General features: G+C 42.4%; 1 protein-coding gene and 1 long non-coding RNA gene across 7 annotated transcripts in view; one reads left to right on the plus strand and one right to left on the minus strand.

The window, feature by feature from the left end:
* Positions 1-15,330, plus strand: part of znf536 (zinc finger protein 536) — a 306,471-nt gene that overhangs the window by 105,730 nt on the left and 185,411 nt on the right. The window lies entirely within an intron of this gene.
* LOC119501675 lies at positions 7,467-11,466 on the minus strand. Its single transcript, XR_005209880.1, has 2 exons — positions 10,017-11,466; positions 7,467-8,979 (listed from the first exon to the last, which is right to left on the minus strand). It is a non-coding gene; the product is annotated as an uncharacterized LOC119501675 (long non-coding RNA).

The following is a 15,330-nucleotide window of genomic DNA, read 5'->3' on the forward strand; positions in this document are numbered from 1 at the left end:
AAAATGACTCACACACTCGTCTCACAGTTCTGGTGTAACTAACATTAAATTAACTCTGTAGATTTCAGCCAGTTCTCCTCCACTCTACTCTCTCTGTGTTCCTGTGAGCTACGAGATGATCTGAATACCCCCGGCTCAAAAACGTGTAGAAGGTGAAACATGTAGCCAGTGACCTAATAAGAAGACCTTTGAGGCGCGGCCATTAATACAGCTGTCAAAAAAAATATTCCATAATAGAATACTATATTTAATTTGTTTTATGCACCTTATATCTGGGCTGCGGTTGCTTTTAATACAGCTGTGAATTACCCACTCTGACACCTTATTCATTTTCAACATGATTAGCGGCAGTGGTGTGCATGGCTGGCGCAGTGGGTGGCTGTGGCCCAGTGCACACACTCATGGGCTCATTATGCCATCGCGCAGGTGTAATGGAATGACCCCCCCTCCTTCCCACACACACACGCACACACAGACACACATACGGGGCCTTGCATGTACAAACTCAAGAACATGAAAGCTTGCACACAGACTGAATACAGTGGGCCCTCCTGGCCTCTTCACAAAGCAACTTTTTTTCAATGTTGTACAATCTGGGCATCCACTACAGTCTTATTATTTCAGGGCCAGACTGAGGGACCATGCTTCAGTCCCCATATAAGGGAAGACAAGTTTAAAAAAAAAGAAAGAAAACGTGTTAAGAGGACTCCCCTCCCTCTCCACTACTCCTGTGTCCTCTGTTATTATGAATAGTGGCGGTAAGAGAGAAAAGCATATACTCCATTTGAATCCGTTCATGGTTCCTGAAGGACCACTCTCACCAGATGAGAGCCCTTTTTTCTCCCCCCCTACACCCCTCCCTCCCTCCCTCTTTTGATTGATATGTGAAATCCGTCTCTCTCCGCAGCTCTAAAGGCAGTCCCTGTGTGTGTCTGAAAGGTGCTCATTGTTGAGTAGAGACCACTTTGTCAAGAAACAATCCTGTTCCCAAGGAAGCTGAGAATGTCTTAAAAAAGATACAGGCCCTTATTGTGTACATTTGGGGAACTTTAATTTTGCGTGTGAGGTCATTTTAATCCTGATGAATTTTTATAGTAACGGTTGTAGTTCAATGGCTGGTCGCCCTAATGCTCTAAAAGAAGGGGGCAAAATAAAGGAAGAATGGGGGGAAGAATGAAAAACCCACCCACAGGCCCGTTGGACAATCCTAAACTTAGTGTGTCACGGAGAGCGCGGAGGAAGGCTAGAGGCCTTTGTTGATGGACACATTGGGATGTATTTAAGTTCTACAAAGGAGATCCCCCTGAATGGAGGCTTGATTTCTGCTACAAGGTTTTAAAAATGCGTAGTCTAAGGATAGATTTGCCACGGGATAAAGTTTGCGTAGGGTAATCTCTTAGGCCACAGACGCGGTTGCGAGTGAACCACCCAAGACCTCGTCTCTGAACTGATGCCAAAGAGGAAAAAGGCAACAAGCTTCGACACGGACACGCATCCACGGAACGATTGAGCATTCTTAAATTGGCGTATTGGATTCCTCCGACCCCATTTCATCACATTTTGACCAAAGGCGGACTTTCACAATGGAAGTCAGTCTTATTCTTTATGATAATAGATGGGTAAACCTCTCATTTTGTGCAAACTAATGGTCTTATTTGAGCAGCAGTTTGTCTTTTCATCTGAGCTGCGTGGCTGTTTTGTTGCCGGTTTGCCCTCTGGCCTCGTTGTAGGTTCAGAATGGATACGAGCCTATTAGGCAGACGAGTCCACGTGTAAACACGGAGCAGCTGAATATGTGATACTAAACTGGGTAAAGTTAATATATTTGTGTACACTTTTTTTTTTTTAAAGCAAATTGAAGCACTAGATAAACACATAACTTGTTTTATCTTTTTTGCTTTTTCTCAAATATGGTGCGCCGTCGCAGGAGGCTTGCTCATCACCATTGTGGCTAAATGGGAACTGGATCTTATTTGAGAAACGGCAGGGTGAGACCAAACAGCATGATTCATAATGGTTATTTATGTACCATGTTGCTGAGACTCAGCAGGAGGCAAAGGCATGGTCTTTACTAAGTACGTCTCTCTGCTTAGTTTCTCCTCAGCCGGGCTTTTCTTTCCTGATAAATATTTGTCATATGGATACGGAAAAAAAAAAACACATCATCTCGATGTTTCTGATCATCCCCAAAATAATGAGTGCATGAGTCTTTCGTTCTCGAGCAAGGAAACGAGGTGCATTCAAACAAGTTTTGCTGGTACGTCAAGACAGATTGCGCATAGTTTTGGGTTACCTCTAGTTTGGCGAAGGATCCTCCGAACGCACACATAAACATACCACCACTGACACTTGTTCCCTCTCTTTACCTCTAACTGTCCTTTATTTCTCTCTCTGCTTCTCCCTCCTCCCTCTTTTCCCTCTGTTCTGAGATGCAGAGATCCAAGTGCGCAATGGTGCATTACTGAGGACACCTGCTCTGTTGATGTGGCCAGGCAGATTGACTGTGTACTCGTCTGTGTGTGTGTGTGTGTGTGTGTGTGTGTGTGTGCGTGTGTGCATTTATTCATTCATCAACTTAGGCTGAGACTGGGACCAAATCTACCAAAATTGTTCTGAAGTGAATCTGTCTATCTCTGCTTCAAATTATCCATAATGGGATTTTAATTCTGCGCCCTGCAACAAGCCCAAACAGTGCCCTTCTCAAGGTTTGGCACCAAAAAAAAAAATAGTAAGAAAGTGTGTTAAATGGTGAGGTAGATTATCATGATCAAAACACAGATTTCATGTATTTATTAGTTTTTGATAAAGGATCCTATCCACATATGCTATTAATTTAGATCACCTTAAAACTATTTAAGGGGACACACTACATGTGTATAGGGTAAATATGTCAATTAATAGATATCATCATGAAACTTCCCCAGTTGATTACTTAGATTAAGGCAATCATTTTTTTATATTACAAGTTTTCTGAAATGTTATGTTGAAATATACAAATGAGGTATTATCTTATTAAATATGTTCTAATTTGCATACATTCCCAGAACAGAAATCTGAACATTGGATAAAGTCAAGCTCAAAATTCTCGTCAAAGGTTTTCATGGAGGGAATTTTTGATATGTCTTTGTATCACTCCATAAATCAGATAATACTGTCAACAGCCATAAAAAAAATCAATTTTTGCCTTGTTTTTAGGAATAAACTGTTCTATAAATCAGGCTATGAATGATATATGAACAAACCCCTCAGTAAAAACCTTCAGATTATAGATAGGAATGAAACTGGAAAGTTTGGTGGATAACACGTTAACGCAAATTTGTTTTAACGCCACTAATTTCTTTAACGCTTTAGATCATATGAAACTGCAAAACCTAGAGAATCCATTGGAACCAACCGTGTCATACTAGCTTGTCGCGAAGGAGTTTAAAAAACGGTCCAAACTTACGCTAAATTTTGTTGAGGAAAAACTGTCATGCCAATTTCCAAAGGGGTCCCTTGACCTCTGACCTCAATATATGTGAATGAAAATGGGTTCTATGGGTACCCATGAGTCTCCCCTTTACAGACATGCCCACTTTATGATAATCACATGCAGTTTTGGGGCAAGTCATAGTCAAGTCAGCACACTGACACACTGACAGCTGTTGTTGCCTGTTGGGCTGCAGTTTGCCATGTTATGATTTGAGCATATTTTTGGTGCTAAATGCAGTACCTGTGAGGGTTTCTGGACAATTTATGTCATTGTTTTGTGTTGATAATTGATTTCCAATAATAAATATACACATACATTTGCATAAAGCAGCATATTTGCCCACTCCCATGTTGATAAGAGTATTAAATACTTGACAAATCTCCCTTTAAGGTTCACTTTGAACAGATAAAAAATGTACGATCAATTGCGATTAGCTTTAGACAATCATGCGATTAATCACGATTAAATACTTTAATCAATTGACAGCCATACTCAAGACAATTATTTTTTGTATTACAACTTTTCAGAAATGTAATGTTTAAATATGCAAATGAGACATTATCTAATGCTAACTTGGTGAATTTAGGAGAAATCTACAGACACAAATAGACAAAGTAGTACAATAAGCACCTAAATGTGTATTTTGGATGTTTTCTTTCCACTAGTCTGGACGAAGACATGTTAACTCTCAAAATTGGCCAGTGCATGAAAAACCATGTTGAGAATAGAATAAAAAATATGAGAATAGAAAAGGGATGTATATGGAACAGTAAAAAGAGATTTGGTGGCTTCACCCTCTGCTACATCCCTGAGAGAGAAGCTTCAACCTCGTGTCCCAGTAAAAAGAACAAAAAAAACGTGGCGCCTCCCTCCACTTGTCGTTTCCTTAATTTCTAAAAAAAAAAGAGCGAAAACTGTTTCCAGAGGGTCAAAATGGACAAAGGGAAAGGAGAGTGCAATGCCTAGGAGGGCACAATATGTCCTGTTACATTATATTGTACTTTCTCTTTTTGCTCTGGAAGCAGAGAAAGAAGAATACTTTTATTAACTGACATTTGAATGAGTTCTGTTCCCTCCTAAACCCCCAACCTGTGCCCTGTACCCCCACCGCACCCCAACCTACATACACAAAAAAAAAATCCTATTCACTTAGTATGTAGGTCACATTACAGTGGTGTCTAGCTATTGGATATGGGCTTAGATAACTGTTTGTTGAGTATTAAATGCTTTCGCTGCCTCAGCAGCCTCTGCCACTGGTATTTCTCACACAACTGTGCAACTGAAAGGAGGCAGCGCCGCAGCAAAAATCATGTCACACACATACACACACACTCACACACACACACACACACACACACACACACACACACACAGACACACACACAGGCTTTCAACCTCTGACGCTTTTTGTGTATACTTTAAAAAAAAGAAAAAAATCCTGTTTGCATAAAACATTCACTTTTTCTCGTATAAAAAGTGCCTTATGCGAAGTTGAAAACAGGTTGTGAAAGCGAGTTAAAGCAGCATCTGTAAATGAGGACTGTGCCGCGGTGAATAGGAGGTAAACCCATTGACCTGAGGTGCCAACTCAAGCAGATGAGTCTTTGCTTTTCTTTCCTCTTATCCCTGTTTGCTTTGGGTGACCTTGCTCACCAGCCCTGATGCGGTGTGTTCACATAGCACCGGGCTAATGGCTTAGATAGGCCCCAGCGCGGCCAGTACTTTCCACCCAAAACACCCCTCCGCATTCGACCCTTTCCCTCCTCAATTGTACACGTCCACTATACGACCGCTGCAACCTCCCCGATTTGAAAATGTCCAGGCGGAGGTGCAGGGCAGAGGGGGGAAATTGCACCTGCTTTTATACCAGCAGGATCCAGGAGAGGAGTGCGTGTTCGCTTAAAACAGAAAGGGCGGGAGACGAGAGGGGCACCTCGCCGCTGTACAGTTTTGCCCTCTGTTGTCTTTGCATGAAATGAAAGATGCAAGAAGTGTGTGTGTGTGTGTGTGTGTGTGTGTGTGTGTTTGTGAGTTATCCTCCCCTCCCTCTGTCCTTTGTATGAAATGAGCCCAGATGGTGATTGATTTTTCAAGTGCTGACACCCCTGCTTGAGAAGCACCCCTCCTTTTTACACACACACACACACACACACACACACGAATACACGCACACATACCCTTCTTTGTGCCGAGCAAGTGAGGCACACTAACATCTCGGTGCCATCATCATCTTTTGACTGCCAGCAACCACCATTGATCGACAAAAGTATGCATGCAAACAAACAGACACACACACACACACACACACACACACACACACACAAGCACAGGGCAAATAAAACTCAATAAAATATTAAAAAAACATCAAGAAAATCTGCTCTGACTCAAACAGTGCTGAAACTATTAGTTGACAAGTTGTTTAGCTGATCGACAGGAAATATATCAACAGTTTTTTATAATCAAACAATTATTTTTGATTTGTTTAACAAGCAGAAAATGCCTCTCTTTTGTCTGTTTATATAATTATTAGGGCTGTCAATAGATTAAAATATTTAATTTTGATTAATCACATGATTGTCCATAGTTAATTGCAATTAATTGTAAATTAATCACATTTTTTCTGTTCAATATTCACTTTAAAGGGAGAATTGTCAAGTATTTAATACTCTTATCAACATGGGAGTGGGCAAATATGCTGCTTTATGCAAACACATGTATATATTTATTACTGGAAATCAATTAACAACAGAAAACAATGACAAATATTGTCCAGAAACCCTCACAGGTACTGCATTTAGCATAACAAATATACTCAAATCATAACATGGCAAACTACAGCCCAACAGGCAACAACAGCTGTCAGTGTGTCAGTGTGCTGACTTGACTATGACTTGCCCCAAACTGCATGTGATTATCATAAAGTGGGCATGTCTGTAAAGGGGAGACTCGTGGGTACCCATAGAACCCATTTTCATTCACATATCTGGAGGTCAGAGGTCAAGGGACCCCTTTGAAAATGGCCATTCCAGTTTTTCCTCGCCAAAATGTATTGTAAATTTGGAGCAGTATTTAGCCTCCTTTGCGACACGCTAGTGTGACATGGTTGGTACCAATGGATTCATTAGGTTTTCTAGTTTCATATGATGCCAGTGTCTTCACTCTAGCTTGAGCTCGCTACAAACTAAAAATTGCAAGTTGCGTTAATGTGTTAAAGAAATTAGTGGCATTAAAATGAAACTGCGATAACGCATTATTATCACGTTAACTTTGACAGCCCTACATTAAATACATTAAATGCTGTTGGCTGGACAAAACAAGGAATTTGAAAGTGTCACCCTGCAGGACTCAGAGAAACTGTGATGGGCAGTTTTTAGAACAGATTACATTTTATTATAGATCAAATGTGCAAAAGCTGAATAAATGCCAGTTTTTCTACGAATAAATACAGGGGTCATATATAGAATGATCTCGTGAAAGAGGAGAAAAAACTGAGTATTAAAACACTAAAAAAGGATAGTTTGAAGTGTCGTTTAAGGGAATCTTTCATTAGTGAACGACAGGCAGAGAGAGAGACAGAGCGATGGTAGGCAGGGATAGGGTAAAGTGACAGAGAGCTGTACGCAACAGCAGCCCCATTGAGTTAAAGTGGCTGTGTGGCTAAATGATGTCATTGGCTAACTAGGCGTTCTCAGGCCATTGCCTCTGTTTGCGTGACTAAATACATACAATTAAGGCCTAGGCACTTCTCAATCTCTGTGAACTCATTGTTATCCCCGGGTTCAAGTGCACTGATAATGGGGGCCAGAGGAAAACAGGCGTAGCAGCGAGAGAGACAGAGAGCTGGTGGGTAAAATAGACATCTCATTATTAGTGGCATTCTCTTTCACCCCGACAGCGCTACTAAAGCCTTGCTCACTCATCTGTCCCCTTTTTTCTGCCTGTTTTCTTTTTCCCCGTGGCTCTTTTCTCTTTGCATCACTTTTCTTTTTTTTCCACCTTTTTTTTTTTCTCTCTATGATTTGCAAACATTTCTTCTTTCTCTCCATCCCTTTCTGTTTCCGTGTCTCTCACCATTCTCCTCCTTTGTTATGTGAGGATGCTTTGTATGAGCGGTGTTTGCTCCCGTACACACTGGCTGGTTTTCACATAGGGGCCGAGTATGACACGCACTTTATATACCGCTGTGAATGGACCTTCAGTCAGTGTTTCTATTGGCTGTAATATAGCTGAAGATGAACTTTTTTGGACAATTTTGAAAACTGCAAAAACTGCAAAATCATTGTTAAAGGAACACATCCTCAATGTAGCCCATCTAGAGCAGCGGAGGTCACATTATGGTCCTCCTCCCATGACACACACACACACCTCCACACCCCCCCACACACACACACACACACACACGCAAACCAGATTGAGTGTAATCGTCTAAAGCGAGACTTCCCTGATGGCCTCGACACTTGACAGTGATGCCCTCAAGTCTAGGAGAAAACTCTGTAACTGGAGAACGATTGCTTCTGTCTGTCTTGAGTAACTGGATCACCACGCCGTCCTCCCTGCCCACAGGCACACACACACACACACTTACACACACACAGGAACACTGTAACACACTCGCAGCACAAACACGTAGATATTCTTTCACCGAGACGCACACAGACAGATTTACAGATAGACACCACTAGCCGGGGAGGAACAGGAAGTAAGCTTACACACACACACAGAAGTGCACGACTGTGCGTGACAAGAGGTGTGTTTGAGGCGCGTCGCGGGGGTTGGCGGAGAGGGCGGCGCATTCTCCTCCAGTCGTCGGCGGGGCGCGGCGGCGGTAGCCTAGGTAAATGGATCTTATTTAGCGGCGCGTCAACACGTGTAAGGGGGCTTACGGCTCATTACTCTGGGCCCCGATCCTCTCTGCTCACCCACTGATGGATGGCAGGGGCTGCTGGGAGGAGGTGCAGGTAGTGGGGGTGGTGGGAGGCGGGAGAAGGAGTGCAGCGTGGACATCGACCTCACCCTCCTTCCTGCCTCCCTCCATCCTCGCCCTCTTTGCTTTTACACTTCCCTCTCCTCACTTTGTTCCGTGTACTTTTCTTTTTTCATGCTTTGAATGTGATTTTCTTATAACAGATGGCAGTATTTATCTTTTCTTTATCTAACTGACACATAAAAACGAAGACTAAATCACAACCAAAGAAGAATGTCAAATAACAAACACACAGTTAGGAACATTTTGCAAGTGTTTGGTTTGAATGCTGCGGTGTACAATAGGCCTTTTTTCCCCCGCTGACATCTTGACACGTCTCAGCAGGAAAAGCACAGGTGTAATACAATGAATTGGCTGAATTCCATTTAGCGTCTTCTGTTAAAGACGGGGATTCTTTCATCATTATTGCAGGTGTTTCCCTGCTGTTGATTGCATGGCGCGACACTTTATAAAGAGAACTCACTAGTGATATACTGTATGATTCTCTGGTGCTTCTATCCTGTCTCAGGATAGAGGTTTCACGCTGAAACACATAAGCAGATTTTGTTGGTTCATTACTTGTAAATAGAATTATCACATATGATCAAGACACAACTTAACTGTTTGCCTTAATCTTTTTTACTTTAGAAAGTTTGAGTCTCATATTCTACAGTTTTATACAAAAACCAAAAGACAAATTCAAAGGACTGCTCACTCCTTCAGTTTATGTAGGTATGTACAATTCCAGACCACCAAAAAGAAGAAAGTGGCACCACAAATGGTAATCCACATTCCTCAAGACCACAAGATCCAACAAACAACAACAACAAAGAAACATTTTGAAGTAGTGACAGAGTGCAAACAGACTTTTCATTATCATTGGAATGCAGAACCTTTTTTTCTCCCCTAAATATAAATTAAGGGGAACTACGGAGCCCCGGAAGGGAGATGGAGGGGAAAAGAAACCGTAAAACAAAAAAAGTATTTTTGCGAGATCTAAAAGTTTTTCATTCAGGTCGTTTGGAAAAAAAAAAATAGGTCAATGTACTCCCGGATCAGCTCGGCACTGTGGAAACAACCACAACAATGGACCACGCACAAATGAGACAATGATTATCTATCTAGCGCACCACGCGGCACCTCCGACCACGCCGCAAGGAGACTACTTCGCTGGGAGGAGAGCGGTTGGCAGCTCCGTAGACGGACCTTCAGTTAGCGTCGCTGGGGTTTGTGCTGGCTGAGTTTGAGTTGCTACAGCCGCTAACTGAAGGTCCGTCTCTGGAGCTGCCGACCGCTGAAAAGTAGTTTCCTAGCGGTGGGGAGTGAATCGGAGGGATCGCAGGGTGCGTTGGCTCGCTGATTTTTGTCTCATTTGTGGTCTGATAAACAATAAATTCATCAAATTCAGTACGAACGGTAGTCAAAGGCGAGAGACAAATAATGTTTCGATCCCGTTTGAATTGAGTCATGAATCACACAAATGATACTTGTCAATTTAAAACATAATTTTGCAAGTCAAGAAGTTGCAGTTTGTTTTAGGTTTGCAGGCTATGACCACGAACAAATAAAACGTTATCTTACCTGATGTGTTTTATCCAGCGACTCCTGGTTTTTTTCATCAGCCGGAAAGCAAAAGAACGAGCGAGACCCGATGCTGGTGTGAGTTCATCCCAGTACAAAACATCGGAGCTTCAGAGAGAGAGATGTCACTTACTAGACTTGTTGGTGTGTAGTCTTTTTAATGATGTATTTTCACAGTCTGATACTGCAAAATTATGTTTTAAATTGACTAACATCATATGTGTGTATGATGAAGCAATTCAAACGGGATCAAAAAATATTTATCTCTCGCCGTTGACTACCGTTCATATTTTTTCTTAAAAAAGGTTCCATGGTTGTCTACCAGAAGGGGCGGGACTTCGCCTCTCTAGGGACCCTAAATGAACAAAAAAAGAGATGTCGCAAAAGTTTCTCTTAAGTCTCGCAAAATATTTCTTTTTTCAACTTTCAATTTTTTCCCGCCCTCCATGTCCCTTCTGGGGCTCCGTAGGAAACAAACACATTGATGCATATCAACACCATAGTAAACTTTTACCCTCCACACCTGTTGTTCTTTAGAGGCTTGTGGCTCTGTGATTGGCTCAGTAGGTGGTAAATTTGAGGTCAGGCCTGCTGCTTTCAAGCTCTCTACAGCACCAGTCTTCTGTATGTGGTGAACTTTTAAACCCTTACATTAGCTCCCTGACACTTAATTGTTACCAGCACACAAACCTGCACTGTAAACGTCTCAACCATGACACACAGCTACCACACACACACATACACACTCCCATATACTTCTTCCAAAGCACTGAGTCAAGTCCCTCTCTCTTAAGCTCGGAGAGCATTCCTCTCATTCATGGAAGCAGGGCCCTCCTAGTGAAGCGCTTAATTGGCTGCAGATTGCTCTTTAACCTCAGGGTTACACCGCGCACACACGCAGCGGCACGCACACACTCACACACTCACACAGACAGAGGCAAATGCACACGCGCACATACGCACACACCTCTTCTGCAGGCTGTTAAAGTCTTAAGGGAAATGGAGTGTGGTTTTTACAACTCAGTGGGGAGGTCAAAGGTCAACAGATTTGTAACAATCTCTAAGGATCCGTCAGTCAAGGCTAAGATGCCAAGTCGACTGCCGCGCGCACACTCACACACAGACACACACATTTGGATGCTTACTCTGGCGTCTCAAAGAGTGTCTTCTTTGCTGTCTTTCTTCTCTGTCTCTGCATAGATGGGGAGATTTTTTTGACTCAGTCTAGTCAAACATGCTGGACTGGATCCGACGCAGCCCACACGACTTTAGAGTCGGATCAGCCCGTTGTTTTGTCTTGCCAGTCACCTCTGTGCGTTTAGCCCAAATGGGACGTCTCAGTCCCAGGGCTAGCCATTTCAGCCCTCTGCCCAACTGGGCTGGCTGTGACAGTTCGGTCCTTTGGTTAGCTGTCCAATAGGGACATGTGCGTCTGTCTGCCTATCCTACTGGGACAACTGCACTCCTCCGCTGAACAAAAAGCTCTCGCTGTCATTGAGATTAAACTCTGGCTTGAGAGAAAGAGGGATTTCTGGTGTTGCAGGCCTCTTAAAAAGTGGTCTTATCAGTGTTAAGAGAATTTTGAATCAACATATGCAGAACTAGGCTTTGTTTGGACATATAATAAAATGGTATTGGACATTTCTGACACATGTCTTGCAATGTAATTCAGATATTTTATTTTGGGGCTGTCAAAGTTAACGTGATAATAACGCGTTATTACTAATTACTTATTTCTTTAACGCTTTAACGCACTTTGAGATTTTTTTGGTTTTAGCGGGCTCAGTTTTAAAGCTAAAGAATCCATTGGTACCAGTCATGTCATACTAGCTTGTCGCAAAGGAGGTTAAATAACGCTCATAACTTGCACTACAGTTTGGTGAGAAAAAAACTGGCATGGCCATTTTCAAAGGGGTCCCTTGACCTCTGACCTCAAGATATGTGAATGTAAATGGGTTCTATGGGTACCCACGAGTCTCCCCTTTACAGACATGCCCACTTTATGATAATCACATGCAGTTTGGGGCAAGTCATAGTCAAGTCAGCACACTGACACACTGACAGCTGTTGTTGCCTGTTGGGCTGCAGTTTCCCATGTTATGATTTGAGCATATTTTGTATGGTAAATGCAGTACCTGTGAGGGTTTCTGGACAATATTTGTCATTGATTTCAAATAATACAAAATATATACCTTTACATAAAGCAGCATATTTGCCCATTCCCATGTTAATGAGTTTTAAGTACTTGACAAATCTCCCTTTAAGGTACATTTTGAACATATCAAAAATGTGTGATTAATCACGATTATATATTTCAATCGATTGACAGCCCTATTTTTTTTTTTTTTTACATTTTTGTAACCATACTGGAAGTGTGCATGCGTGGGTGTGCTAGTCTCTTCTCTCACTATTCCCTATTGTTTATGATACATGATGAATATGCTTTTCTGCATGACTCACTCTCGTCTTCCAGAAGAATCAAGATCTGTGCGTTTGTCTCCCAAATTAGCTTTTGCACTTTTTTATCCCAGAGCATGAAGGGACTTACTGCTAATATGATTGTGTTCGACGGAGAAAGAATGAGAGGGGGGGTGGAGAGGGGGTGAGAGATTGAGAGAGAGACAGACGAGAGGAAAGAGAAGGAACATTAGTTATCTGAAGCAGCGAGTCAGTTAACATTTAAATGCTGTTTTTTGACGAGCTCCCCACCGCCGTAGAAAAACACACAATTTACGCAGACGTCTGATTTAATGAATGATAGGTTGCAAAGAAAAACAGTTAAGAGTAATTTTTGAAAGGGAACAAAGGAGCCTGGTAGAGACTAGTAATGCCTGCCAGTCATTCCATTGTACGGGCTTATGAATGATTAAGCTACTGTAGCAAACAAGGGCAGATCATATTACGGACGCCATTTTGTCAGTTCCCCCTGCAATCTTTCATATCTCCACCAGTCGTTTACCAGATTTATTCCAAACAGGGTGATGGTGGTGTGTTTATTTATATGTGTGTGTTTGAGGTGTGTATGTGTGTGTGTGTGTGAGGAGGGGTTGCAGGCAGGGTGGCATGCTCAGAGTTAATACCACAAATTGTTGTTAGATGCAGGTCTCCCTCTGCCATGCGTTTTGGACAGGAAGGTAACGTGATTGGCTTTGTTCAGTCTTCCTGGCAGCCGACACCAGCTGACATCTGTTCCCTCCTAACCACTCAGACTTATCTCCATCAGGGAACACGCACACACACACACACACACACCATACACACACTATCACACAGAACAGACATGTGCGCACACACCGATTCACACGGTCATACACACAGCCGTACTTGTGCTCATGAGGGGGAGAAAAAAAAAAAAAAAGCACACACATACTGCAGACGCTCGCATACGCACGTGAGCTAATTTTGTGATAATGGAGAGTTCAGTGTGCCAGTTGTATGTGGGTAGCGAATAAATGCATTCACATATGTGTCTAAAGCTGAAAAAAAAATCACAAAAAACGGCAGAAATCAACATTGTGTTGAAATTACTACCAACAAAAACTGGACTGTGGCGTTATAGTTGGTAAAAGACCGGAGCAAGCGGCTGATTTGCTTATGCATTCAAGGCTGATTGTGGCGGCGTTGCAAATCTTATTGCGTTGCTAATTTAAATTATTGGCGGCCGAGTCCCTGGCACGGAGGCCTGGGCGTATATATCTTAGACATGTGGAATCTGAAGGCAGAGTGGCATGAACACTTTTCCGGGTAGACGAATAAAGAATATCAGTCAGTTTTTGCCTCTCTTAAGTAAATAACTGTCTGCAAAACTGGCTGCTGTATAAAGGACTGCTTTTTTTTTTTTAACCTCCTCTGAGATGAGAGGGTGAAAAAAAAAAAATGAAGAAGAAGAAAAAGAAAAAAAAGACAGAGGTCTGCGTGTGAGAGGGGGAGGCTGTTTGAAATTAGCCCTCCACTCTGGGGTCCTGGGAAATGAATGTGACATGTCCAGATTTGGTGTTTTTGTTGCAATTACCAGAAAACACCAGATGAATTCTTTGCAAGCCATGTGTGCTGGTTTGTGTATGCATGAGTGTGTGGTGAGCGTGTACACATATGGATGTCTGTGCATGTATGTGTGTGTGTGTGTGTGTGAGAGCAGGTGGCGGGCATATTTGAAGATGACAGTAGGGGTCTGACCCATGCCAGGCCCAATAAAGCGGCCTTGTGATGGAGCTTATGTGACACGCTGTCCCCGGGGCTCTGAGGTCTCTCTCTCCCTCACACACATGTGCGCACGACACAAACACACACACACTCACTCGTACAGCCTCATTTCCCTGGCGTTGCTCCCCCGTCATATAGCGAAGGCTTCGCTCGGATCGCAGCGGCATACGCGTGAAGCCTGCGTGTGGTCGCATGACAACACGCCGTACGCTACGGATCCAAGTCACCTCTGCATTTCGTACACCATTACTCATAATTCCAGTTGTAACAACCGCCTACGAGTGTTTTGAAATGTTTTGAATGCTGCTTACACTTGCAGAGTTGAGCTGAAGTCATTTGGAGTAAGCCAGTGTTGTGCTGTGCGTCACACTAAACTGGAAAACCGCAGCAGAATACACAGAAGACTCGTATGCGCAGTCCTACGATAATGAAATTTGAAAACGGCATCTCTGAAAAGTTTTACCAGACTCGTGTTTTTGATTTGGAGTTCAGAAATCAGCCGCCCATAATCATTTCCACAGATCATCATTTGATTGAGAGATTACTTGCCAAATGTGCAATATTTCCTTTATGTCATAATAAGGGCTGTCAATCAACTAAAATATTGAATCGTGATTAATTGCAAATTATCGCACACTTTTTTATCTGTTCAAAATGTATCTTAAAGAGAGATTTGTCAAGTATTTAATACTCTTATCAACATGGGAGTGGACAGATATGATTGCTTTATGCAAATATATGTATATATGTATTATTGGAAATCAATTAACAACACAAAACAATGATAAATATTGTCCAGAAACCCTCACAGGTACTGCATTTAGCATACAAAATATGCTCAAATCATAACATGGTAAAGTCGAGCCCAACAGGCAACAACAGCTGTCAGTGTGCCAGTGTGCTGACTTGACTATGACTTGCCCAAAACTGCATGTGATTATCATAAAGTTGGCATGTCTGTAAAGGGGAGACTCATGGGTACCCATAGAACCCATTTTCATTCACATATCTTGAGGTCAGAGGTCAAGGGACACCTTTGAAAATGGCCACAACAGTTTTTCCTCGCCGAGATTTAGTGTAAGTTTGGAGCGTTATTTAATCTCCTTTGCGA

This window comes from Sebastes umbrosus, chromosome 2 (assembly GCF_015220745.1).
Source record: "Sebastes umbrosus isolate fSebUmb1 chromosome 2, fSebUmb1.pri, whole genome shotgun sequence".
Lineage (NCBI taxonomy): Eukaryota > Metazoa > Chordata > Actinopteri > Perciformes > Sebastidae > Sebastes > Sebastes umbrosus.